Source organism: Paramormyrops kingsleyae, chromosome 11 (genome assembly GCF_048594095.1).
Source record: "Paramormyrops kingsleyae isolate MSU_618 chromosome 11, PKINGS_0.4, whole genome shotgun sequence".
NCBI classification, from domain to species: Eukaryota; Metazoa; Chordata; class Actinopteri; order Osteoglossiformes; family Mormyridae; genus Paramormyrops; species Paramormyrops kingsleyae.
Window position 1 is genome coordinate 22,655,662 of NC_132807.1, and position 26,020 is coordinate 22,681,681.

General features: G+C 44.2%; 1 long non-coding RNA gene across 17 annotated transcripts in view; it reads left to right on the top strand.

Annotated features, from left to right (window-relative positions):
* The window catches only part of LOC111832983 (uncharacterized), a 52,323-nt gene that overhangs the window by 1,983 nt on the left and 24,320 nt on the right, over nt 1-26,020 (top strand). For 14 of the 17 annotated variants that reach the window (XR_011993845.1, XR_011993841.1, XR_011993850.1 and 11 more), the window contains exons 2-3: nt 5,363-5,497; nt 6,394-6,502. This is a non-coding gene — a long non-coding RNA (uncharacterized lncRNA). Of the gene's footprint in view, nt 1-5,362; nt 5,498-5,715; nt 5,964-6,393; nt 6,503-26,020 lie in introns of all 17 variants that reach the window. The other 3 variants (XR_011993839.1, XR_011993838.1, XR_002835631.2) reach the window with 3 other exon arrangements.

Sequence of the window (26,020 nt, forward strand, 5' to 3'; positions counted from 1 at the left end):
GGCTTTCCTTAAGATGCTTCTGGAAGATTAGGAAAGGGCGGCATTTAGCAATATTCATTTCAGAGGATCGCGACGTGAGCTCGTGCAGCCCGGCGTTCGGCTACAGCAAGATCCTGCAGCCATGCAATTATTGTGTTCTGGAGAAAAAAAAGAATGTTTTCCTTGGGCAAGCAGATTTTAATAATTTGTCGAGTCCCCGTTGAGGTGCTGGATCTTATAAATGTTTATGAGGTTGCCAGGCTCTACGGTTCACACATATTATAAGAAATAATACTGTTAGCAATCAGTTTCACTATCTCTTATTCATCATATACCTTAATTGCCATTTTAGACTGGGGAGTTTAAAGGAGGAAACAAACACATTCATAATAAACAGGAATGAAGGGGAGGCAATTTTCAAGTCAATAATCTAGTAATATAGCAATCATGCAGCGTTCTACTCGCTGTGCCTTATGATTCTCAACATGAGCTCATTCCAAGCCAACTGAGCAGAGAGAACCGGCATAAAACACCATCAACGTATTCATGCCACCCATTATTTTCTATACCTCATAAAACAAAGGACCATTACATATTCCATTTCGGGGCAGAACGATATTTGCGGGGGAAAAGCCTCCGCAGATGCAACCACTGTGCATGCATGCAAAATATCTTAATGCGAACAGCGAAGCCGGTGTACATTTTCAATCTAGTGTGATAAAATGTCATTTTCCCCTATTTGAGCACAGCTCCATCAGACGCAGTCCATGCCGCAAAGAGAAGTAAGATACATCACAGACTCTGTATCCAAAGCTTTATGTTTACGTCCAGATGAACATGATGTGGTTTCTGCATTTTTTTTCTTCTCGGAATGGGAGGGATGTAAGAGACCCTTAACTTAAGTTTTTCTTCTTTTTTTAATGCACAAATGGTCTAGTTGTTTAGGAAGCTGCCTGGTAACCGAAAGACTGATGTTTCGAATTCCGTGGCGAAATGTAAAGACGCGGTAATGATTGGCGTATCAGCCCAGCAAATAATGAAAGTAATGTAGGAAAAATTACACCTTAGAGCTTTCACAGGATTCATCCTACAGTCAAACTGCTGGGACTTAACATCTCCTGAGAAGGTTGTAAATTCTCAGGAGGGAGTAAATCATCCTAGATAAGGTGCCTTAAATTAACATTACCAAGCTTTATCTAAAAATTAATTGAACCATCATGAGTCTATTATGCACAAAGAGAAAAAAAATAATGCATTTAGTCTCACACCATGCACCAACAAACATTTTAAAAGATTCTTTATATACATTTTGTTTTACATACAACTACATTAGTTCTAATCTAAGGATGTTATTAAAAATGTAAACATTTGGCATCTTTCATGGGTGACGTAGTAAATAGCACTGATACCTCAACCCTCCAGGGCTGGGGGTTTAAATCTCACCTCTGTGAGTGAAAGATGCATGTTCTCCATGTGTCTCATCCAATTAGTTTAATTGGCATTTCTAAATTTCCCACTTGTGTGCGTGCCCTGTGATGGACTGGCATCCATTCCAGGGCGTACCTCTGCCCTGCACCCTGTGCTGCCTGGGATAGGCTTCGGGTCCCTCGGTTGCTCTGGCAGGATAAATGGACAGATGTGTTTTTCATCTGCTCTGACCTATGGTGACACGCCATACTCTCTGGTGATACATAGTTATCTTCCTCCAGTAAATATTTCTGGCATAGTCTGGGTACATTCTCATGGGACTGCAGGTACATTTTACTCTGTGTCTGTGTCTGTGTCTGTTTGTATACACTACATCGTGGGGACCAAATGTCCCCACAATGTAGTGAAACCTTGACATGTTGTACCTTGTGGGGACATTTTTTTGTCTCCACAATGGAAACTCAATTTTATAAAAATTTGTGAATGCAATCAAAAAACTAAAATAAAAAGTCTTGTATTTTGTTTAGTTACTTATGGTTAAGGCTAGGACTGGGTAAGAGTTAGAGTTTTTTAGGAATGCTGCATTCCATTTACCTCGAAAGTCGTAGCTGGGAATGACATCACACTCAAGTTAATCACATTCCAGTACAAGTTAGAAGGAATTTAGCAATACCAGAGACCTGCTTCGAAAAGCAGGATTTCTTGATTAGCTGCACAACTTGTTGGATTAAAGGTATCCCAGTTCAAATGGCCTTTATTTTCATTTACTTACATTTAGCCCAGACTACCTTAAACCCGACAAGTTATCCGGCAAAGCAAGAACTCCTGCTTTCTGAAACAGGGCCCAGTTCAAGCCAGGTTCATCATTAGCCATTGTTAGCAATATCAGGGGATAACAATGCATTATGTGGTATTTTGCGCATACAAATTATTGTATTGTGTGTACGACCAATTTAATGAAGCACAATAAGACATAAGTGCTAATAAACAATATATAAGTACAGCTTTCACTTCTGTTGATAATGGGCTCAGCCATCTTGAATTCTGCTAAAATTCTGAAATTTCAGACTAGCAACTTGTAAATTTTGATTTATGAGCTCAAATGAATGCAAAATTAGGATTAAGGTTAGGCCCATAGAAAGGAATGGGGAGTCCCCATAAAGATATAGATACCTAATCTGTGTGTGAGTGTGTGTGTATATGTGTTTATGCGTGTGATATCTTGCTTCAAAACCACAGATTTAAAAAGCTAAAGTAATGTAACATATTTTTGTTCTGCACTTCCCTTAACCCCCGTAGCCCTGACCAGGATAAGTGGTTCGAAGATGGATGGATGGATGGATGGATGGATGGATGGATGGTTGGAATGAAAAACTTTCAACTATAATCTCTTCCAGTACCGCAGACCACCATTACATTATGGCCAGAAAGACAAATATATATTAACAAGCCCTTTTTCAAAATGATCACACTCATGCACACAGATATTTTTGAAACATCTTGCATGTTTTAATATATTGAATATATTCAAAGTAAAATACAGATGAGATATTTTGCTACCGCATTCATTTTTACACCTCTGACCGTTTGCTTGGTTAAGATTGGTGCAGGTGCTGCAGCACTAGCAGCTTAACAACACATGAAAGGTGAGAACGCGCACTTTGCAGTCACATCCTGCATAATATCAACAGAAAAAATTAGCTTATGGGGGTTAACAAAGGGATCATTTTTCCACACTGCATTAGTGAGTGTGATGACATCCCCCGTCTCAGTCTGAACTGAGAAGCGGCCAAAGTACATTCTTGTGTTCCTGTTTAATGGGCAAAACATGACTCTGGCATGCTAAGTGATAAAATTTCAACATTTCAACATTTTATAGTAGTCGTTTGTTGGGCAGTGACCACCATAAATTTAGTTGATGGAACAAAAAAATAAAGGTATGAAGCTACACAAACATAACTTTGAAGCACAGACCAAAAATATATATATTAGTGTATTAATTTATCATTTGGAATATATGTAGCCCATGCCAGGGTAATTTTAGCAGATAGCTAATTGTTTTAAAGGTTTTTTGCTTTAAGGCAAATGCAGTTTTTAAAAGTAAGCTTATGGCCTGAGTTGGGAATGACTCCATAATCCACACATCTTAAAACACTGATCATCCCAAGAGTAGAAAAGAAATAAAATATCAATAAGAATGAACTACACTTTGTTTTTATGGCTATTTTTAGCAAAAACCTAAATATCGATTTCTTTATCTACAAAATCATATTTAAAACTACATGTGACAATTTAAACGCTCAGAATACAATTGTAAAAAAAACTGAAAGTTTTATTTTAGGCAATGCAATTGGGCTGATTTATGTGATATAAGAGTTTTATCTAAATTATTTCATAAATGGACGTAGATGAACAGCATCACTGCAGGTTTTCTACCTTGTAGGCCTATGCATGGCTATAGAGCAGTCTCCAGTGTGCTGAGAAATCCAGGTTTAATCTCTTAAATTCACGGCCGTAAGTGGCCCTGCTACTGCAAATCTCGGTGGAACCGGGGTGGACGGCAACAATTTCAGCTTCAAACATAATTTGAAAAATATAGGTAGCCCTGTGTTTTTATAGGATCGGAGCCTTGATTTGTGGGGCAGAGTCGGCCTAGGGTTAGTGAGATGGCTATCGGACTAGTACAGGAATAGTGTTATTATTTGCTCTGGATTAGAGTCGGTTCGAGATCCATAAAATCGCTAATAATGGAAAGACTCGTTGGAGGAAGGAGGAGATCTTTCTTGTAAAGCATGGCATGTGTTTCTAATAAAGCAGGCATGCAACGCACCTCTTGGCCTGTTACTTAGTGTGTGGTCACACTCAAGCAAAGTTGCGGCTCGGTCGGGCGTTTCTAACTTTTATTTTTATAGCTTAATGAATATGGGAGGGGGTCTCATAAAGACATGATTAGTGCGCTTTCATGCTTTCAGACAAGTTTATGTTGGGAAATTGCTACGAAATGGCCATGTAGAGAGTCCAACGCATTACCTTTTTCTAGTTTTTGTTGTTGTTTTTCCGGTTGATAGGAATATGGCCGTTATCCTTTCACTACGGCTTCCCATATAACATTACCGTAATCTAATAGCGATGTGGTGGACCCACACATGAAGTCCCCACTGTGATTGAGACATGCATTGTCGTTCATTATTTATATCCATCGGATGCAAAGTTATGCTTTAAAAGGAGACAGAGACACTGGTTATACTAGCAATCAGGAGTCACTGGCATGCCTCTTTTCAGTGTGTATCAGAAATACATAAAAGCATTTATGAAAATGGGCGATCAGGGCTGGGATGATCTATTTACCAGCCGATACATGTTCGAAAAGAATCAACTGCATAAGTCCAGAGTAGTGTTTTTTGTTGTTCGCTGTACCTGTTGAATTAATGGTGCATGTCACATATAAGCGTGCAAGTTTAATCAAACAAGTTCACCAGACTACACTTCTGTTGGACAGATGTATGGGAGAATGCATTGAATAATATATTTTGACGTGGACATAAAAAAAAGTGTTATTTGTAATACTTCCTTGCAACTGGCAGCGTAGTCACATTAGACATCCCATCGCTGTAAATAGTTCAGGTTCATAAGAACAAAATTATACTTGTGACTAGTTCGCAATAATCTATCACTAAGTACTAAATTACCTTGTGAGTGGTTGACACTAATTACGGGTCAAATGAGGCTCTGAAATCCGCACTGTTTGGGTTAGTTGAACCAAAGGCATCAAAACTGATTGATTATTGACCTTTTTATGTTTTCCTACCAGTGAGTGTTTTTGCGTTTTTTTTTTTATATATCAAATGCTAAATTTATGTTTTTAAAACAGTACTTGGGCCTGTTGATAGCTTAAAATGCTATAATTATGGCATGGTTTTATCTTCCTTTAATTCTTACCCCAACATGTTTTCAGGCAGGACTTGCAGTGGTGAAATCAACATTTTCTATACAAAAGAGTCAAGTCCTGTATGTTATCTGGATAATATTAATGTAAGAGAGAAGGGGAAAAAACCTCTACACAGAGCTGCTGACCTGCAAAGATAATTTGGTAAGTAAAGGTTGCTCTGAATGGTGATATTCTTTCTTTTTTTCCTAATTTATTTATCCAAGTCTCCTTGCACTGTTACTTCTGTCCCTAAACAAAAATGCTGCAACCTTTTCAGTGTTTTATTATCTCTTTAAATGAATAGCTGAACCATTCATTTAAGCATCAGGAGCTTTCTCTGTCTGCCTGTCTTGTATTCCTTTACTTCTTTGTTCTTACAGAGAAATTCGAGTTTATTTCATTTTATGGAGTCATTCTGTTTGCAAGATAATAAGATAAGATATACTTTATTGATCCCAGGGGAAATTGTTTCGTATTTAACAGTGTAGTTGGAGCAAGGTTCAGTAATGCTGGCCTTACACCAAACGACTTTACAAGCGATTTCACTATCGCAGACAAATTTCCAATGTCAGAATAAAATCATGAGAGTTTGAGTTGTGGCAAGCTCCCGTCATCTTAATCATTTGAGGTAAGGTGGTCAGGATAGCCGTCTTAAGTCAGTCTTTTTCTCATCTTTGATAACATTAAAATTAACCGTATTTAATGTTATCATAGAGCTTTAGTCTTAGCTCATGCAAATAGTGACATTCACACTGTCAACAACCAATAGGTGAGCTCTCTCCAGTACCAAATAGTGACACTTAAAGATCCACAGTCTTTGTAAAATCATAGTCTGTGACTAATAACACATTGTCTTTAGATGTGAGAGTGTCAGATTTAGTCTTTAAAAAGTCTTCTTGGAATCTATTAAAAGTCTTATAGTGTATTGTTAGCATTAGTTGATTCAGAGAATTAGAAAAACAATTAAAATGCATGACACAGTTAGGAACTACATATGGTGACATCAGGAATTGTGAGCTTGCTTTAAGTTATTCTGCATTCATGTTTTTTGGATGCAGATCTGGGACCTTGGAAAAAGCAATAATCTCAGCCTCAGAGATTTTGCACTGTCATATCCTGGATATACTGACCTATCAGATGAGCAAGAAGGAGAGACTTACTTGGCAGGCCAGTGAGAATGGTTTCGGAAGATTTTGTTAAACTATTTGCTTCTGGGAGTTTGCATGTAGCATGGCTCAATCAAAAGAGAGAGTCAAAATGGGTTAGTACATTGAAGCAGAGGTGCTGCTGGAGATTTTGGGCCCCATGACAGCATATCATATTGGGCCCCCAATCCAGACCAATCCAGTTATGTGCCAAATTTTTTAGGGCCACTGTCTCTCAAGGGTCATGTAATCATCCTAATGTTCCTGGCTTTATGGCACCCCTGCATAGAAGAACATCTTCATCAGCGTAGTTCTTCAGCTGTGGTGACTCCTTTTGGCTTTCTGTAACAAGCACCCCACTGGTGTGGAGTTCTTAGTGGCAGTCACCGGGTTACTGTGGGTTACTGCAGGTTACCAGGTAACACGCCACCTGGCAAAGTTTCTCAAAATAGGAAATGGCCAGATGGGAAAAAAATATGCAGAATGGAAATGTAATTTTTGTTCAAAGGTAGCTGAGTGCTCTTGCCACAGGAACAAGAGAGGCCTTTCACTCCTCCACCCTGCTTCCGGCCCATAAGCTGTACTGGGGACAGTTTCAATGCTATTAACCCAGAGAATGGCTCCTAAAAGCTATTGTACCATAATGAAAGCATGACAGTTTGATCAATGTTGTTAAAAGAATTAGTGGCTTTACATCAAAAAGCTTTTTGCTTTATTTTCTTTTCACCTGTCTCATTAAGAGTCCTTCAGCGGATATCTATACATACCTCAAAAAGCTTTGTGTTGGCCCATATTCATCTATAAAAGTAAAATAAGATATCTGTTATGACATAAAGGGGATTTCTTTTATAAGTATGTGCTCAGAGCATGTACATCTATTATTAATTTACTTGTGTTTCCTCTTTACAATTAAGGTTGAGCTATTTTAGTCACTGCTTAATAAAAAGAATATTCACGCCAGGGTCTTTAAAGCTTGGCAGTATCTGTCAGGTAAAGTACGGCTTCAGCTTGGCCCCGCTGAGTGAGTACTATGGCCTGTGATGTAGAGCTAAGCTTGCTTGTTTTATGGGCATTTCCCTGAACCCTGATGGTGGACCTCAGAGAGACTGTCAGCTATCTTTTCTGCGACAATGCTGTCATCCACATGGTGAGGAAGGTGAGGAAACTCACTTAGTATTATACACCAGCGACATATGACTTCCTTTGAGTGTTTTTCATATTAAAAGCGAGTCAATAATTTTGCCTGAAATATTAGAGTTCCTTTAAAAATGCTTCACGCAAAAAAACTGATAATCATAAAATATTTTGGATACCCTGTAGCATTCCAGTTGTGGGGCTTTGTGTGGATTTAATGAGGTATGGGGCTGTCCGTGGGAGCGTGGGGGGCTGTCCTCCCCCTCGTCAGGGCTGTTTTGCCCCTACGCTGTAAACGCCAAGGGATGGACGCGATCGGACCCGGTTTAATGGCGTTCTAGTGTTTATAAGTAGTAGTTTACTTGCCAATTAGGATGCATATACAAGGACGGTTCGGGTCCAGAGCTATAAAACAGTTGCCCTGTGTTCCACCCCGCCGAGTGCCTCGACCGCTGCTCGTTTATTGGTGGAAGTCTCTTTAGTGCACTGAGTTCAATTTATACACTCTGGGCTGCCATGAGGAGGCCAGAAACCACAAGGAGAAACAGCATGAGTATGTGTGTGTACGTGTCGGTGTGTCATTTGGACCGTAGTGCGGTGAATGACATCATTCATTCATTAATTTGGTCCTCTGGAAGGGCAGCGGTAATAAAGGGCATAATTAAAATGAGAGTTCTGGAAATGGTGCATTACTGGCGATTAAAGTACCGGGCCTCATCTCAGCTAGCATCGAGGCTGACTTATGGTATCGCTGCTGATCCGTGGGGGGTTCGAGGTTCAGGTGGGTCGGTGAGGGGGCATGGGGCGAGAAGCTGCACACTTTTGGCGCTGTGTGTGCAAACTGTGACACTTGATCTGATGCTAATGTGGCGGCGGTGGGCGAGTGAAGGAGGGAGGGATGAAGGGAGATGGGCAGATAATCCTGTCCGCCTGACGGGATTGAAGGCTGGGATTGATTGATCACCTAATCACTGGAGGAAATGGGCCTGAAAATGAATGGGATGGTGCCCTCGTCCGGCGCGGGACGCTGGGTGGCGGAAGGGGGGGGGGATTCGAGCCAGAAAGAATCCACCTTAATGTGCACGGGACCTGATTTAATTTTCCAGTGACATACAGCTATACGATCCCTGTTAAATGATGAAATAAAAAACAGGAGTGTGGGGGGTGTGAGGGAGGTGTAAATCAAACTTTATTGGGGAGGATATTACTTTTTCATACAGTGTAAAATGGGAGTGGTTTAAGTTGAATATCCGACACGAATCCACAGAGAGAGAGAGACAGAGAGAATGTCTGTGCAGGGTTATTGGGGGTACAGGAGCATGGAGCATTTTATTTACTTCATTCAGTCTTCTGTGCTCTTTCTCTGGCTTGGAATTTTGTTTTGTTAAATTACTCACAGCTGCAAAGTGGGGTTGTGCTTCTTAAAGCCATATACCTTTAGTACGCCTCTCATCCCCCCCCCCCCCCCCTTGCACTGCCAGTTCTTTTCACAGGCTGCGGGCGGCGTGTGTTTGGGGGGGGGGGGGGGGGTTCTGTTGCTATTGGTGTCCCTCTCCATCTCAGACCACATGTTTAGCAGTGAATGATCCCCCCACTTCCTGGTCGGTGTAGGGGGTGTCGGTACGGTGTGTAGCTTTACTTCCCATCGAGGCTCCAAATACAGTCATCTGTCAGAGGATGGGTGTGAGGGTGTGTCATTCACGCCCCCCCCTTTTCAAATCATGTATTTACATTTTATATTGAGCATTTTCATTCCTGCTTACATAGCAGTGCTGAATGTTGGTACTTCTTCCCTTGTGTGCGTACCTGGGTGAGTTGTGATCTGTGCCTAAGGTGCCCACACTTCCTGTGCGGTAACAGGGCACAGCGTGGTTAATGGTCAGGTGCCGGCCGTAACCACTGCCGGAGACAAATGGAGCCATGCTTGCTGTGATGGTGATTAGGGGGCAGTGATTTGCCGTACCGGTACTGGGACATGGTTTGACAGCTGGAGCCTGGGATGCTCCCAGCATGGCCTTCAGGAGCAGTGGGGTGAGAGACAATGGGGGAAATGAGGGGACTGAGTGCTCAGATCAACCATCAAAGAAGAGCAATAAATGAAGGAGTAAAGAGCGGTCCATCAAAATCCTTCATCCAGACATTTTTTTTTCCTTTATCCTTTCGGTTGGAATGAAATGATGCGTAAGGTCGGGCCATCTCGCTTTGAGCATAGCTCCTTCCTCCCAGCCGTTGATTCTCCCTGCTGTCAGTTTTGAGTGTAATTTTAAAGTTAGTCCTGAGTATATTGTTGGTGGCACCCCCTAGCGTAACCCAGGAGAACCACAGGCGGAGTCAGGGCCCGTTTTGACCCGCCACAGATGTGGTGGAGCAGTGCACTGAGGAAACGGCAGGTCCCTGATCAATGCATTGATCAGCCAGTCGATGCCTGGGTCTATATCCCCTGTGCTTTACACTCAGTGCGCTGCCCCCGTGTTAAATCGAGCGTGCTATGAGTGTGCACTCCCGGGACGCGCTGAAAGTGGCCCCCACAATGTCCCACTATCGACGTGCCGATTAGGCTGTAAAGTGTCGACGGTGCGGATGTTACTCGTCTCAGCCGATAATGATGGTGGGGAATTTTGGCGCCCGCTGCTTGTAGAGACGGGGGTAGACACACAACACAGACGCAAGGGAGGCAGGCCTGGTCCTTTGCGCTGTGTCCGCCATGACCGTATGGCGCTATATCATTGTCTGCTCCTAATACATGCAGTATTCGAGACAGGCACAGCTCAGTATGAACGCAGTGTTTGGTGTGTCTTCATTTTAATATACATCCATCGCTTCCTGTTTCTGAGCCGACAAAATGGGGTTTTAAGGTTTTTAAAATACATTTTACAAATGCTGACAACAATACTGGGAGGAGTTTTTGCTTTTTTTTGTAAATTACATTGAGAATAGCATTGTCAAATTTAAACATTTTTTTTTTCTTGAGTACAAATTGTTTCACTGTCCTCATAAACATTTGATTTAGTAGCATTATTTCAAACAGATGTTTGAAAGGCAAGGACTGTGTCGAGATATCAGTGTATTGTTTTACTGTTGTCTCATTAGAAAGTCTCCATTTGAGAATATGAATGGTACGCCCCTGCTTTTTCTGGGCCTCCGTCCTGTCTTGCTTTCTGGACCTTGGTGTGATTAAATCTTCACATGAATCAATAAGATTGACCTTATACAGACAGCCCTAATTACAAAACCAAATCGCTCCACTCTTAATGCAGTAGTGCTCTTTAGAAACACAGACAGTTTTACATACTTGGCCCTTGAACATAGTGGAAAACCAGTTCCATTATGCAATAATTTGCTAATGTAGAACACATTCTTTTTGCCAATGGGTTTAAAATTACAGTGTTTTTAATACCGATGTTTAATTGGTGCCAGGTTTTTCCTTGGCACCCAGGCATGCGCTTTCACACCGCAACATCCCTCAGTGTCAGTGGGAGTGTTTTTAAAATGCAGTTGGGGGCGAGGTCCCGCACACAGCCGACAGCTCCGGGTGACTCTCAGACAGGCTTCCCATGCGGCGTAATCACCAGCGCAACCCCAAACCAAATTGGAAACCTGTTTCCTCTTTAATGCACCATTTACGGCCCGTAAACAGCCTGTTTAAAGTGGTTTATAGATTATTTCTACAAGTTTTTCCCGAACTCCGTTAAGTGTAGCTAAACAAACGCAGGGCTCGGTGGCACATCGCTTATCAGGGCCGGCATTAGGTCGGGGTTTAGAAATTGTGGTAGATGGGAGCAGATCTTACGGTTTGGAAGAACATGGATCGCAACAGAACCGTTGATAATGCCTGAAGCGTCTGCTTCATTTTCCCAGCTAAAAAACTTGGCAGCGAAAGCTAGGAATTCATTTTTTGCATTCTTTTCCTTCCTTTCTGCAGGTTTGATACGCAATAAAAGGTAGGCTCACTCCTAGCACCGCAGTAGGACTTGTGGTTCTTTACAGAGGTGGCATTAATCCTTTGCCTTCTCCATGTTGAGATGTGCCGGGCCTGATATGATAATGATGTGAACCTGTCTGGCGTATTAGAGTTAAGCTCTGATTGGGTCATCACATCGATTAGTCCATTGGCCAGCTGGCCTGGACCAGCAGTAGCGGACGTTCCTGAAGAATGGCCATCTTCACAGATGGGCACGTACATGGAGACACAAGCCAGCCAGCTGTACAGAACAGCAACATGAGCATCTCAGCCAACTGAAAGCTTCTGGAAGCTGTCCTTGTTTTCAGTCTTTGCGTTTGCTCTTCTCATTTGTCGTGACAGGAATACCTAGACTATCCTAAACTGGACGTGGATTGTTGCCCGTAAATAACACTGCGTCTCCTCAAGGACGTGTTTCTCAAAGGCCTACACCGCGATGCTCTCCCCTAGCATGACCCGGTTATTCCGGCTAACTGAGCCATCAAATGCTTCGTTTTTGTGTCTCACTCCTCTGACAACAAGATGGAGGAGTTTGTAGAGGGCAATGATGCATGAATATTGAGCATATTCTCTCACTGACCTGTAGCTGTCGGAGAGAGATAGGCTAGTCTTTTGCATTTATCTTTGAAGGTTGATGTGTTGACTTGATTTCTGCACATCTTTTGGACCTGCTGTTAGTTAACTCCTCTCCTTGACTCATACCCTACCTGTCCGAAGCGGCTAGTATGCATCGACCTTGCACCACTCATATTTGCTCATGGTACAGTGAAATAAAATTGTGGGTAAAATGGAGACTCTGCATTGCCCTTAGGTGTGTGTTAGGGCATGTGCGCCCCCTCTGATGGATGGCCATCCCCTTCTCGGTGTACAATGGCTTGTGTCTCTAACTACCCAGACCACCATCTGGTTCTTCATGGGCTAAATTGCATAATAAAAGTTCACAAACAACGTTCACATAGCCTCCCGTCCTTTTGGTCAATGTGATTGCTGATATCATGAATTTTACCAGCTTTGCGAAAATGCAGTTTTTTTCACCCAAAGGAAGATTGATGTGTAAATTGAGCTTAGAGTGGCTTTTAGTTGCGAAATTTTAAAATTCTCCGTTATCTCGCCGAATTGTATTAATTGAATTGAGCACCGACCCAGACTGTGAACCAAAGAAGCATGTTAATTAAACGTGTGACATTTAGACAGCTGACCTTCCCTAAAGAGTAGATGGTCATTCATCAGACAAACAGTTTAGGCCCGATATGAATTGCTGGCTCCCTCTTTGTTGGCGTTGGCACTTCTTGATGCATCAACGTGTAGTATATTTTCGCTGAGTTAATCTGTTTCCCCTTTGTTCCTCTTTTTCTACTCGTTCTGAAAGGAGGAGATTGCAGCCGATATTACACAGATAGGGGTGGTTGAGATAAAAAAAAAAAAAAGCTGTATGAAGAAAAACCTTCAAAATTATTCAAGCTTGATACATATCTATTTTTTCTGACCTTTACAGATGGAAAAAAATGACTGTAACCTTAAAGGAGAGGTTTTTGTTTGAGAAGCAAAGCCGGCTTTCAGATTTTGTTTTGGTAGGAAAGACATGCAGTCAGGCCGATTGTACGGCAAGTGCCACAGATGCCCAGTCAAGGCGAGGACCCTGACTTCATCGGACGTTCCCACGCCTTTAATCCCAGGAATAAGGCGATTAGGGTCCAGCAGCTACAGAAAACATCAATTAAAGAGAAGCATAGTTAGTGATTTGTAGGATACGTGGCCTTGTGGTCAAAATGGGGGCTTTCACATTGACCTGCCAGGGATGTTCAGCATGGATGACAGTCCATAGGACGCAGTTAAATAGCAGTGTTCATCTTGAATAGCTTTGACAGCTTTAATTCTATACAGCTTGTGTCTGCTTTGTTGTTCTATAAATAGCACATTATCACTATGCGTGTGTTGTTGAGAGGCAGTGATCTTGGAATGTAGGCCCCTTGCACTGAACCTTGTTCACATCACCTGCAAATTTTGCTTATTGCAAGGACCAGATCGCGCAAACGAGCAGCACGAAACGTCCGCCAGTTGTGATCTGCGGTCAGAAGAAGACATTAGCTAAAGGTGAGACATACTCCCTAAATAATTCACTTTACAGATACAGTGCTGCTGCATTTGGGAGGAGGGACATAATGGCATTTTGGAACACATCTCGTTAAGTTGTTCCTAAGAGCTTTATTTTAATGAACAACATGCATCATCTGATTTAGAAACAGCTGTCCACAGCTGCACAACAACTGTGTACCGAGATGGGCACATTGCAGCGAAGAAATGTTAATGGTGGTTGGGGTGGGGGTTGGTGGTTCTGGGCTGTAATTGCTTTAATTAATACATTTGAGCCGGTTCCAAACGCGCTCCATCTGAGGGGTATTTGCTCCGTTCAAATAAATGTGTGTTATCATTAATCAGTCGGTCGGCCCGTTCTGTTTTCCTTCGTACTTTGGTTAGAATGCACAGATGTTTTAGCACATAATTACCGTAATGATTTCCAACGCTGAAAAAACACAGGCAGAGAGCGCCGGGCCCGCCAGACGCACACGGGAGGCCGCAAATGGCCGGCAGCTGGCCGTTCTGGGTGCCTGCCTATCTGCTCCTGCAGTTCCGCTTGAGGTTCTTTCAGGCCACACGGCCAGTTCGGCGTTGCGAGGGCGCAGTTTGTTTTCTTGGGGGAGAGAAATATGGCTTAAAGGGATTTTAACAGTTGAAAGGAAACATTATTACGACCTAATCTGACTGGAACACCTGTCGTAGCAGGCCTGTGTTAAGGAAACTTTCAAATGTCATTATGTTTAACATAAATCCTTATTGATGTATTTTACAAAGGCTTTGTTTCCTTACTGAGAGACTAAGGAGCTTCTGGCTCATACCCTGGTCAAGCTGTGTAGTGATTCTACCTTGGGACAGAAGACTGTGAACATTAGTGATCGGCTGACGCATTTTTTTCCCAGCAAGTTGCATACAGGCTGCCTACCCCACCTCTAGATGCCAACAGGTGTGGGGTCCTTCATTGCATGCCTGTCCCCTGTTTGACTGCACCTAGAGCATGGCATTGGAATACAAGTGCTCTCTTCCTTTTTTGGCCACAAGTGACATCACATAGCTCCGCCTCCCTCAGTCAGGCCAGAAATAGATATGTGCCATCATTTCAAATATATATATAGAAAGTAAGTACTCTTCAGTTTAACTGGACATTTGTCATCAGACGCAGCATTTCATCATTATTACCGCCTTTGTGTACAGCTGGATCTCGCCAATCGGTAGTGCTAGCTCAGACCCCCCTTTATATTTCATAGACTTCACATTCATACATTCTCCCTTTCCTCGCATTATTTTTTTTTCCTATTCATTCTGGAAAGAGCAAGAAGATAAGTAGTGGGTACTATCTTTTATAGAATTCCCGGTGAACGCAAATCAGCCGGCTCCCCGTCTCCGGTGTGAAACATGCTGCACCACATTACCTGCGTCGCCTGGACACAGGCTGTGATTAAATGGGAATAAGTGACATAAAGTACATTTAAAAATAGGCTGCATGTTAGGTTGCGCCGTGGATGACATGGCGCAGGGGCGACTGGGAAGGAGCGGTGCAGGCAGTGCATCTCCCACGCCCTGTTAATGACAGAGAGCCGATCTGCTCCGTGCTGCTTACCAGTTGTTAAAAAGGGATTTTGATTTGCCATAAACTTAGGCACCCTGCCGCCAAGCTTTTACCAGGCCTGTCGTTTTATTGAAGACTCAGCAATGGAGATTTAGCAAGAGCAGACAGCCATCTTTAAACCAAGCACAGGGCCATCAGACCCAGAAGATGTCTCACTTTTGGGTGATTCTGTCTGATGTGTACAGGAGTGGATCCTGGCAAGGGCAAGATGGTACCTTCTGAGCCATCCAATGCCCCACCCTACCCCCCTGTTTGACAACTTTACCATTATCACCGCAACCCCCCCCCGTACCCTGTTTTCAGTATGTTGAGAATGGGCAGAATGGGCTGACAGGATTAATACAGACCAGACATTAATCTGCAGAGTGGGGGGGGGGGGTAAAATTCTGTGAATAAACAGACCATAGTCACCATCATCTTTTCCAGCAGAGACTGCTTTCCGTCGCATTCTGAACACGTCGTCGCATGTTTCAAGTCCCTCAGCCCGGCCACCCCTGTCACGTCTGCATCTCACACTCCCCTCTGTTCTCCCTGCCGCAGTGTCTGTGTGCGCATTACGAGCCCCCCTCCCCCATTTCTGAACACAGAGCTAGGATCACAGCGAACAATTACATGTTCTGAAGTCGCACAGCGGGCCAATCAAACCCCCCCATGCCCCCCCCCTCACTGTTTCCTCGCTCAGCAGCCCATCTCCTGAAAAGAGTCCTGCCGCTGCTGCCTTCTGCTTTGAAGCGGTAATGGAGCCGCAGAGGCGAGATTGCACGCGTGTTCGCCGCAACAGCCCAGTGCCGTACCTCATGGAGCATACTAATTTCCAAATGGGGGGGAGGGGCGACACCTGCAGGGCGGGGGTGGGAGTGCGCGTATATAGGCTCGACCAGTAAAAATGGGCGATGGCAATCAACGCACCCCTGCTGCAAAGAAGCTGGCCGTGCGTCCCTAAGCCCTCACAGCAGTTGGCGTCACTTAGCGCCACCTATGGGGCAGGCAGTGAGGTACAGACACATAGACAGGTGCTTGGGTGACATCGGCAGGCAGCAGACGAGCTGGGGCAGGGTGTGTCGATGATTTTGGCCCCCTCTGCAGGCAGTGTGGTCGTATGTTCAGGACCACCCCTCCCTACAGATATCACCTCCCCCCACTCCTAGCCCTCTCACCCTATTTTACTGGGCTGTAAACATGACCAGAGCAGCCTGATGTCACGAATAAGCCAGCGAGTTGTAAATGGTACGTAATAAATTCTGTTTAATTTCCTGAAGGCTACAAAACCGCATAGTTCTGCACAGATAGGCTGTGTGTAGCACTCATCACTGCTCAATCCCGCAGAACGGGGCGTAAATAACATTCAGAAACGGGTGGGGGGCGGGTCGCGTCAGGCTCGGACAGGACAGAGATCGTCTGGTTGGATCGTCTTTTTTAATAAAAGCAATCTTCGCTCTTTGCTGTCCGACCCGCCAGATAATTTCTGTGCCATTTCACGTGTATCCTGCCTCCTTTAGATATGATCTCCTTGTGATGTATGATGCATACGCAGTCAGTCTATCTGATGTTTATTCATGACGTTCAAAGCGGTCTTTCAGCCAGACCCTCTGATTTCCTTTTAAGGAACAAAACTACGTGAGATCCAGCTTGAATTAAAGGTACAGGTACCACCCCCCCCCCACAACAGCGTCTTCTCTCTCACTTCACCTGCCTGTTTTTATCTTTCTTTCCATGTACGTTTATCTTCTAGTATTGCTCCCGACAGCTCTATTGCCTCTGACCTCCAAACATCAAACGCTTCGCCTTCCTTATTTCCCCATTCCTCTCTCAGTCCCATTGTTGGATTTTCTCTGGAGTGTCTGTGAAATGAATTTGTTTTAGCCCCCTTTTTTTACCCCTGCAGATCTCTGATTCCTGCTTTTTATTTTGACTGCCCACGTGGCAGCGACGAAGCTTAATTAAAGCGGTCGGCCTCTATGAAGAGCCGAGAGGAGACGGCTGCAGGTGAAAAGGCTTTACGACATGGAAATACTCGCAACTGAGAAAATAACATGAGGTAGAACAGAACTAACCTTTTAAGCAATAGAAACAGTCAATGCCATTTGCATTCTACGGCTTCTTTCAGTATTTTCCCAGTATTTATTCCCCGTTAGATACATCTAAGCCGTAAAGAAAGCACCCTAATGGCAGTTCCTGACATGTTAAATGCTGGCGATTAGCTAAACAGGCCTTTCATCGCTGTTTAACGCGACTTTGATACTGACACGATTCAGGCTGGATTGGGAGGTCGCCTTGTATACATTCCCAGGAAGACTTGCTCCCCTTAGAGGCCGAATGGTGTAGGGTGTCGGGGTGTTACCGTGACGACTGCTTTTCATGTGTTGCTGTTTTACTTTTCACGGCACTCTCAGCAGCAGTACATGGCAAACGGACCTTTGCGCCTCAACTGTGACTCAGTTTCAGCCTCGTTAAAGACATACAACTGCTACCCTCTCAGTGCTCACACAGCGGGCTCTGCATCATATCTCGTGGTGGAGGTGGGGGGGGGGGGCAACCAGAGGGGGAGGGATATGGGAAATATCTGTACCACTGATGTAAGCACTCCTCCGAATATTCCTCCATCACACCATACCTTTGCCAACCCGTATCCATTGCTGGCCAATTATAGCAGGACCTGGGCCTCAGGCATGATGTGGAGCATTTGGTAGATGACGTAGCGGTGTGGCCGTTCGTGGCGGGCTATCCGCAAACCCGAATCAGCAATAAGGCAGGCGCAATCCGAAAAAGCCGGTCCTATTTGTCTTGTAAATGACTTTTTAATGATAATCAAGCCAGCACCATCCATCACACAGGCACGAGTCCCACCTAATTATTCGACAGAGCTCCTCCTATGACCAAATGGTGTCTATTTATATTCTAGAGCGGCGAGAGGGCGCCGCTCGATGCGGCACTCGGTGTTTCGGGACCCCTCGTGCGAAGCTGACATGCTTGCGCTCGTTTCATGGCGGGTGTGACCAAATCCCACTGGCGCGTGGACGTGCCAGTATAGTTATACCAGTGAGGATTTAACACAACGATGCCCCCTGCCGCTGATGGCAGAACTGCGCCTGCCATGCTTCTAAATAAAAAAGGGACATGAGAGGGGGGAAGCTGCCCATTGTGCTGCCCAAGGCCAGTGTGGGTGCCACACAAAGTCACCTGACACAAAAGAAGGACAATGCCGCCCAGCGAGAATTACAAATTAGCGCAATTTGCTTTGTCCTCAGACTGAGATTCCTCCTGCCTCCTTCCCAGCAAGGAGTCCTCTCCAGCCCCCACCCCTTTTCGGCGTTGGGTCTGTTTATTAAGCAGCTGTCCGAGCAAGGCCCAGAGCGAGGTTGGCCTACACGAGCCCCTTTGTGCCAAACATACATATTAGCATGCCGCTCGCCAAGCGCACAGCAAGGCGCCACAAATATTTTAAGCAGATATGATAAATAATGCAGGTTTTGTGATGATTGAACGTCAGTGCTGGGGGGGGGTCTGGGAGCCAAGGGGGGGGCATTGGGGCGGTTGAGTGATTGTTGTTGCCCGTCGGGCCGATTTGCATGAAAAAGACAGACTAATTGCGGCGTTTAGCTGCCGTGCCCCGATAGCAGGCTGGGCAGGATTAGCACACAGCACAGCCGTGCTTTATTAGCACCAAGGCTTTCCAGGCCCAGACTGATGGCTGTTTTGTGTTGTTTTTCTTCCCCTTTTCATGCCCCCCTGTCACGCCCCCCCACCACCACCACCGCCCCACCTCGCGTGAGCCAGAAGAATTCACGACCCAGCCACCGTGTGCCGAACGCTTTGTGTGACACTCGGGGCTGCACCCAACCCCCCCGAAGCTTCCCTGGGCGGCCCACCCCCTCCTCTCTGTTCTTTAATAATAAATGATGGATGTTTCGAATTATAAAACGGAGCAGCGAAAATCCAATTTTGTCCTAAGCTGTAGTGGAAGAATTTAAAAAATAAAAAAATAATGAATTGCACACCGAAGCCCCTGTGCTTGCCCACTGCGGCGGCCACGCGATTTAACGTGTGCTATAAAATGGCCGCTGCTTCGTACTATTAACAGATGAACCGTGTTTCCACCAAAAGCGACTCGTCGACTGGCTGGGGGGCTGCGAGTAGCGTTTTTCTGCCCTGTGATTGGTTCAGAGCTTCACCTGATCAGTCACATGGGGATAAAATGGGTAGAAGATAGGATTCAGATGATGTGCTGAAAGGTAGGGGGGAGTGACCTCATTAAACTCCCCCCATTTCCTACCCCATTTGTCTCTGAGTTCTCCCCCATCTACGGAAGGTGAGTTAAAGGCCTTCATTTCCCATTTATGGGCATTAAATGAGGCAGACGCATCTCCCTCCATATTTTTTGCACCACGCAAATCTCCTATCCCCGCCCCTCCTTTCCCGAACATGCATTTCCTAACCCCACAGCTCCACCAAGGTCTCAGGCGTGGGCAGTGCCAGAATCCAGCCCACAAGCTCTCCCTGGCCTGGCCCGGCTCGGCCCGGCCCCCGCACAATGAGCCTGGGTCCACATCTCTTCTCTTTCATGTTTCACTTTCGCTCAGCTCCCGGACCATGCCAGACGCTTGGCCCCAAATGTCCCCGCGTGCTGCATTAAACACAAAAAGAATACAGACGGTCCTTTTTAATGAACCATTTCCTCCGAGCCGGGCCGCAAGAAAGTAAATCCATAAAACGACAAGAAATAACTGGGAAACGGAACGGCATTAGCTGTAAAATAGACATTTCCTGTCTTTGTTCTTGCTGTAATTGCACCTCCACCCGCCAGTCGCATTGGAATAATTAATTCTTCTGGAAACAAACGGGGGAAAATCTTGCCCGACCGCCATCGTGCGGGGTGACGTCTCTGATGTCGGTAATCCCATTTTAAACATTGACTTAGTGTTTTTAATTCGCTTCTCTTGCCTTCCCTCGAGCCCAACCCCCCCCTCCCTCCCCCCCCAAAAAAAAAATTCTGAAGCTGAAGGAGGGTCAGTCTCTGAAATTGCATCGCCACACCCCGTTCCTTTGCCTGTGGAAGGCCTCAACGGGTAGCGCGGGGGGGGGGGGGGGGGGCATGCCTCACTCTGATATAACGGCACACCATGTGCACAGCCTTCACTGAGTTGTCTTCATACAGATTCACCTTTGACCTGTGCGGAGAACTTGTGCCAGATAGATGTGAAGGCAAATCCAAATGTCCTTTACTAAGTGTGCTACAGCAAGTATGGATGGGGGCCATCAAAATCACTACAGGGACTAGGTGTTTTCTCGAAGGGTTCCCCTCATTCTTTTATGTTGTCCGCCGTTTCAGTACACATGAAGTAGATTGTGAAGTTACACACCGTACTGCATCTTGAACTACTCTTCTACCCTGCTGTACTTTCAACTTATTTTATTTTAATTGTTTTGTATTGCACTCTTTGGGGGTGGTGTGTGGATTGATGGATTAGGGTGCCATCCCTCTCAACAGAAGGCTGCTAGTTCAAATCCTAGGGTTGTTGGAATAATTTCACTGTTAGGCCCTTCATTCTTCAGTTGTTCTAGTGGTTGATTGACCAATCTTTCTCTCAGAAATGTCCCTTTGGATAAAACAGTTTGATAAATAAATAAAAATGTAAATTGAGTCCAGGGTGTCCCCTGCACTCTGCTTTTTTGGAATGGGGTCCAGGCTCATCACAAATCAATAATGGGTAAGTGTTTATGAATGATGTATGCATGGATGGATTGTACTGTGGTTTTATTTTTATGTTGACTGTTATTGCAAATCAAAAAGCTAAACCCCTTCCTGGCAGCATTATTACTAATAAGAGCTATAAGTGTTACCTATGCATCCGGCACAGGTACCCTGTGTGCACATTTACTGTGTCACATTAACAGTGGCCCTCCTTCCAGCTGAGCCTGTGCTAGATGATGGGTATAAAGGAATGCTGCCTCTTTAAAAGGAGTCTTTCTGTCAAGCAGCTTCAAAACAAGCCCTTAATGCTGAATCAGTGTCAGTTTGCTTAATTTAAAGCGGTTTCCACAGAACTCTCTTGCTGGGGTTGCATTTTTCAATTTTTATTTTTTTCTCTCCCTTTAATGTTTGGCCTTAATCTGCGAAGCTGTCATTTTGCCGCAGAAGGTTTAAAGGTGATGTTCCTTAGCTCTGCTCACATGGGGGCCTGCTGTTTGCAGCTTGACGGCTCATCAGCCATGCAGTTCTCCGGCAGGCATGGGCCTGTGTCTGAACAGAGCCAAAGAACACGCCGGAAACTTTAAAAAACGTCAGTCCGTCGCTGCCTTTTTACAGAGAGTCGCAGAAGGTGGGTCACATTCTTGTTTTTTTTTTTTTGTAATTCATAGCATCAGAACCTTTTTCATGACAAGCCTGTCTGCATGAGGCTCTTTAGGTGTTGGTTTTGGACGGGATATTTTAATGGGTTCATAAATGTCAAGGAATTGTAGCTTCAAGGACTCTACCACCATCCCTGGCTGGTCGGTTCAAGTGCGACATTATTAACTAAAACGTTGATGGAGTCTGACAACGCGTCCCTTCTGGTCTCTGGTGGGTGCCTTTGAGGCCTGTTGAGGTCTGCGTGCTGCAGAGGGAAAGGCGGATGTGGGAAAATGAACAAACGCCACCGTTTTGAAGACGGGGGTCCGGCTCGTGTGTCGGCTGTGAAGAGTGGCAGCCTGGATCAGACCCTACGGAGCACAGTGCTCTGAACAGCCATGATCAGACACATGCCTTTTGGTCTCTACAGAGTCCACACAGCAGGAAACTCTGTGCTACTGCAGGGGGTGACAGTGGGGGGGTTCAACGGTACAATGGCACCCTGTCTCTTCTGTGTATCAGCCTACTACTGAGATCTTTACTGAACCGTGTCAGCGGGTGACAGGATCCCCCATTGTCCTGCTGGCACCTTAGCATGAGGTTCTTCAGCTGTCCTTTGTAAGGTGTCTGCAAGGCTGCCTCACTCCAGCACATCAAGACCTTTTCACAGTGTCAATACTAAAAAAAAATATAAATACTCAGGGCTGACAGAGGTGTAAATAAAAACTTACTGCAAGCAGGTCTTATTCCACACAATGCATAGCAACAAATGGGAGGCGTGAACTTCAGCAATGACTCTCTTGTTGAGTTTTGTAGCTGTGTAGATCATTCATATATTCATATACAAACCAAGATTACATTGATGCAGCCCCAAAGGAAGCACCCAATAGGCAGATCAGTGGGTAACACTTTAGTCTCACACCTCCAGGGTTGTGGATCCAATTCTTGCCTCTCTTCTGTGTGTGTGGAGTTCCTATGACCATGTCCATCATAAGCAGTTGGAAGATAGATGGGTCAATGCTGGAAACTGTTTATTTTTCAATCAACAGGACATTTCTGCTCTTGTTTATGGAATCTGTAGCACACCTCTCTATAAAGTGTGTTCTTTCAAGTCAAAGTGAATCCTTACCTTCACTTCAAGTGGTAATATGCTTTTGCTCCTGTTCTTCTGACCTTAATAGCTGCTAAGTACAATAAGCTGTACCGTGTTTAAGAGCTTGTTACTTTACTGTGTGGAGAAATGATTGTTATCCTTCAGTTCATCCATCCATCCATTTTCTGAAACCACTTGTCCTATTCAAGGTCGCAAGGTGTCCGGAGCCTATCCTGGAGGCTATGGGCACAATGCAAGGAACAACCCAGGATGGGGCTCCAACCCATCAGAGGGCACGCTCACACACCATTTGTTGTCCTTCAATTTCAGTGTAATAAGCTGATTGCACACCGCCAGCCGCGTCACACAATCTGGGGATTCTGTAGGTGTGAACTATCAAATGTGTAGATTTTTGGGGATTGGGGAAAACTGGGACCAAAATTGTTCATCTAATGGTGGTGGATCAAGTCCTAACATTGGCCCATTGAATACATGTATATATAGTATATATACATTTGTGGCCAAAGATATTGAAATGGGTTCAAACATATTTTGAAGTGGCCAGCAATGAGTCTTGATCTAAATCCCATAGAACACCTGTAGATAAATAGAGCAGTTAAGAGAAGGCATCCATCAAATCTAGGAGACCTTGGGCACTTTGCAAAAGAAGAGTGGTCCAAAATTCCAGTAGAGAGATAAAAGAAGCACCTTCTTGGCTACAGAAAGTGCTTGCTTGCACTTATTCTTTCCAAAGGCTGTGCTACTAAATATTAAGTCTTGGGTGCAAATAATTTTGTTAATACAATTTTTTATTTGACATAAGTTCTGTGTAAAATAAGATTAGCTTTGGTTTATTTCCGCCACTTTTTAAATGTACTTCTAATGCAAATAAAGGATATACAGGTATCTGTTAACTTATGTCCTATTGAGTAACATCCAATTGTGATTACGTTTGAGGTCCACTGTAAGTAATATACACGGTATACTCATTGAGAGTCCCCTGAAAGCGGACGTAGTCGGATGTTAGTAGGTGTATCGCTTATTAGTGTAACAGGACCAGGAGAATGGGCAGCACTGCCAGCCATATAATAACCTACTGTCCATATCTGACTTGTAATACACTATGCATACAGTAATATATACGTGATGGACAGCTACAATAAGCAGGTATTTTGTTACATGAAAAGAAACTTACTGTAATGTACAATGAAATATTTTGCCGCAGCTTCCGGCACCATCATCTTTCATGGCTCCCACTGTATGGTGCTCATCTTTTGATTTCATAGTGCAATTCGTGCCTTATCTTGTGAAACTTAAGTGAAATCTCATTTTATTATAAAGTGTTGTGATTTTCCTGTGACCCTAAATAGGATACATTTAAGATACCAATAGAATTACAGAAAATGGATGGATGGATGAATGTTGTGATTTTATTTTTACAGTACAGACTCTCCTCTACGTACAAATGTGATACGTTCCGAACGGCTGTTCATAACTTGAAATGTTCGTTATTCAACATCATTTTAAGGGTATACGCAAGTACAGAGAACTAGGATGCTGGGAGTATGCGCGCTACGCTGCTGCGCGGCGGGAGTAGCGGCCAGAAGTCGTACTAGGCGGAATTGGCGCACAGAAAAAAAAAAATGATGTTGCGGACAGGAAATGGGAGCCCAATTAACACAATTTGGACTTACAGTGCTCTTCGTTCGTAAGTCTAAAAGTTCGTAACTAGAGGAGCGTCTGTATTTGTTATAGAGCACTGTGTGTATATTACAGTACGGAACTTAATGTCTTGCCTCTCTCCTATAACTATTGAGATACACCCAGATTGACTTGCCTTAATTGACTAGCCCCAAAACTGTTGTGATGTCAGTATCACAGACTCACAGTTACTCGATAGTCACTCGATAGAACATAAGTTTGTTTGGTTATTTTTGGTTAAAGTTAGGATAGGGGTTAGGGGTTAAGGTCATCATGTTGAGATTAGAGTTTTCCCATAGAAATGAATGGAGAGTCCCCACAAAGATATAAATACAAACATACGTGTGTGTGTGTGCGTGGACATGTCTGTGGCGTGTGTGTGCATGTGGATTATGTTTATATTTCATTGTAAGTACCAAGTGATCCCCACAATGTAATAAAAACCTATTTTTTGATGTTTTTTGGAGCATTTTTCAGGTTCCCATAAATATCTGTGAATGCAATCAAAAAACTAAGAATGCCAAAAGTCTCATATTTTGTTTGGTTACTTATGGTTAAGGTTAGGGCTGGGTAGGAGTTAAGGTCATCATGTTGGGATTAGAGTTTTCCCCATAGAAATGAATGGAGAGTTCCCACAAAGATATAATTGCAAACCTGTGTGTGTGTGTCTGTGCACGCGTGTGTGTGTGTGTGCACATGCACGCATGTGTGTGTATATAGTCTCTGTGGATTTCTTGGGACAAATGCTGTTTGAAGTGCAGACCTGCTTCTCTCTGAGCCGCCACCCACATAACAGAGGGGACAAGGACACATGTTAATGGGTGGCAAGCTCCAGGCTGGCTTTGAGGGCCTGACGTCTTCGGCCTCCAGCTTCCCCATTAGTGCTTCCCTGTTGGGGGAGGGCTCATTGTGCCCTCATCTGAGGCCATTTCAACCATTTTATTAGAAGACATTGCGGCATGTGTTACCTTCTCTGTATTTGTATCCAGGTATAGGTACTTGAGCTGTGTTTAGGGATGCAGTTACTCTTCCTGTTCTGAAGTGTTTACATCACATAAAGTCTTCAGTGCTAAGTAGTGACTAATTTTGAGTGTTATTTATTTTTACTTTTGGTAAAAGCAAATTACATGGCTGCCATTTGACTTGGATGCCAAATGGCCGCATGGATAGAGTTATACTTGGAAGGAGGAGCCTGCATTCTTTAGTCACTGAGCCACCTACTGTCCCACACTTTTCCCCACAGAATATAGAGGTCACACTCTGTAGGAGTCACGACAGCGTTTCTGCCAATAAATCTGCTCAGTATCCTGTGTTAATAGATTTCAGGTCATGTTTTGTAATAGCTCCAGGGACCATCTATATGCTATAAAAGGTAATAATTGAGTGGATGAGAGTAGTGTTCTTGAGCTATGGATGCCAACACGGTGACTATATGCTTGCTTGTGTCTGAGGGAAGTTGGAACATCGGCAGGAGCTTTAGCTAGTTAGCTGAAGCTGGAGTCAGAACCGCCAGACTAAAGCAACAAATACTAACACCATGGATGCTAACATCACAAATGAGAACAATACGAATGATAATACTGCAATGTTAATGTCGCAGGTGGTAACGTCATGAATGCTAACCCTACAATGCTA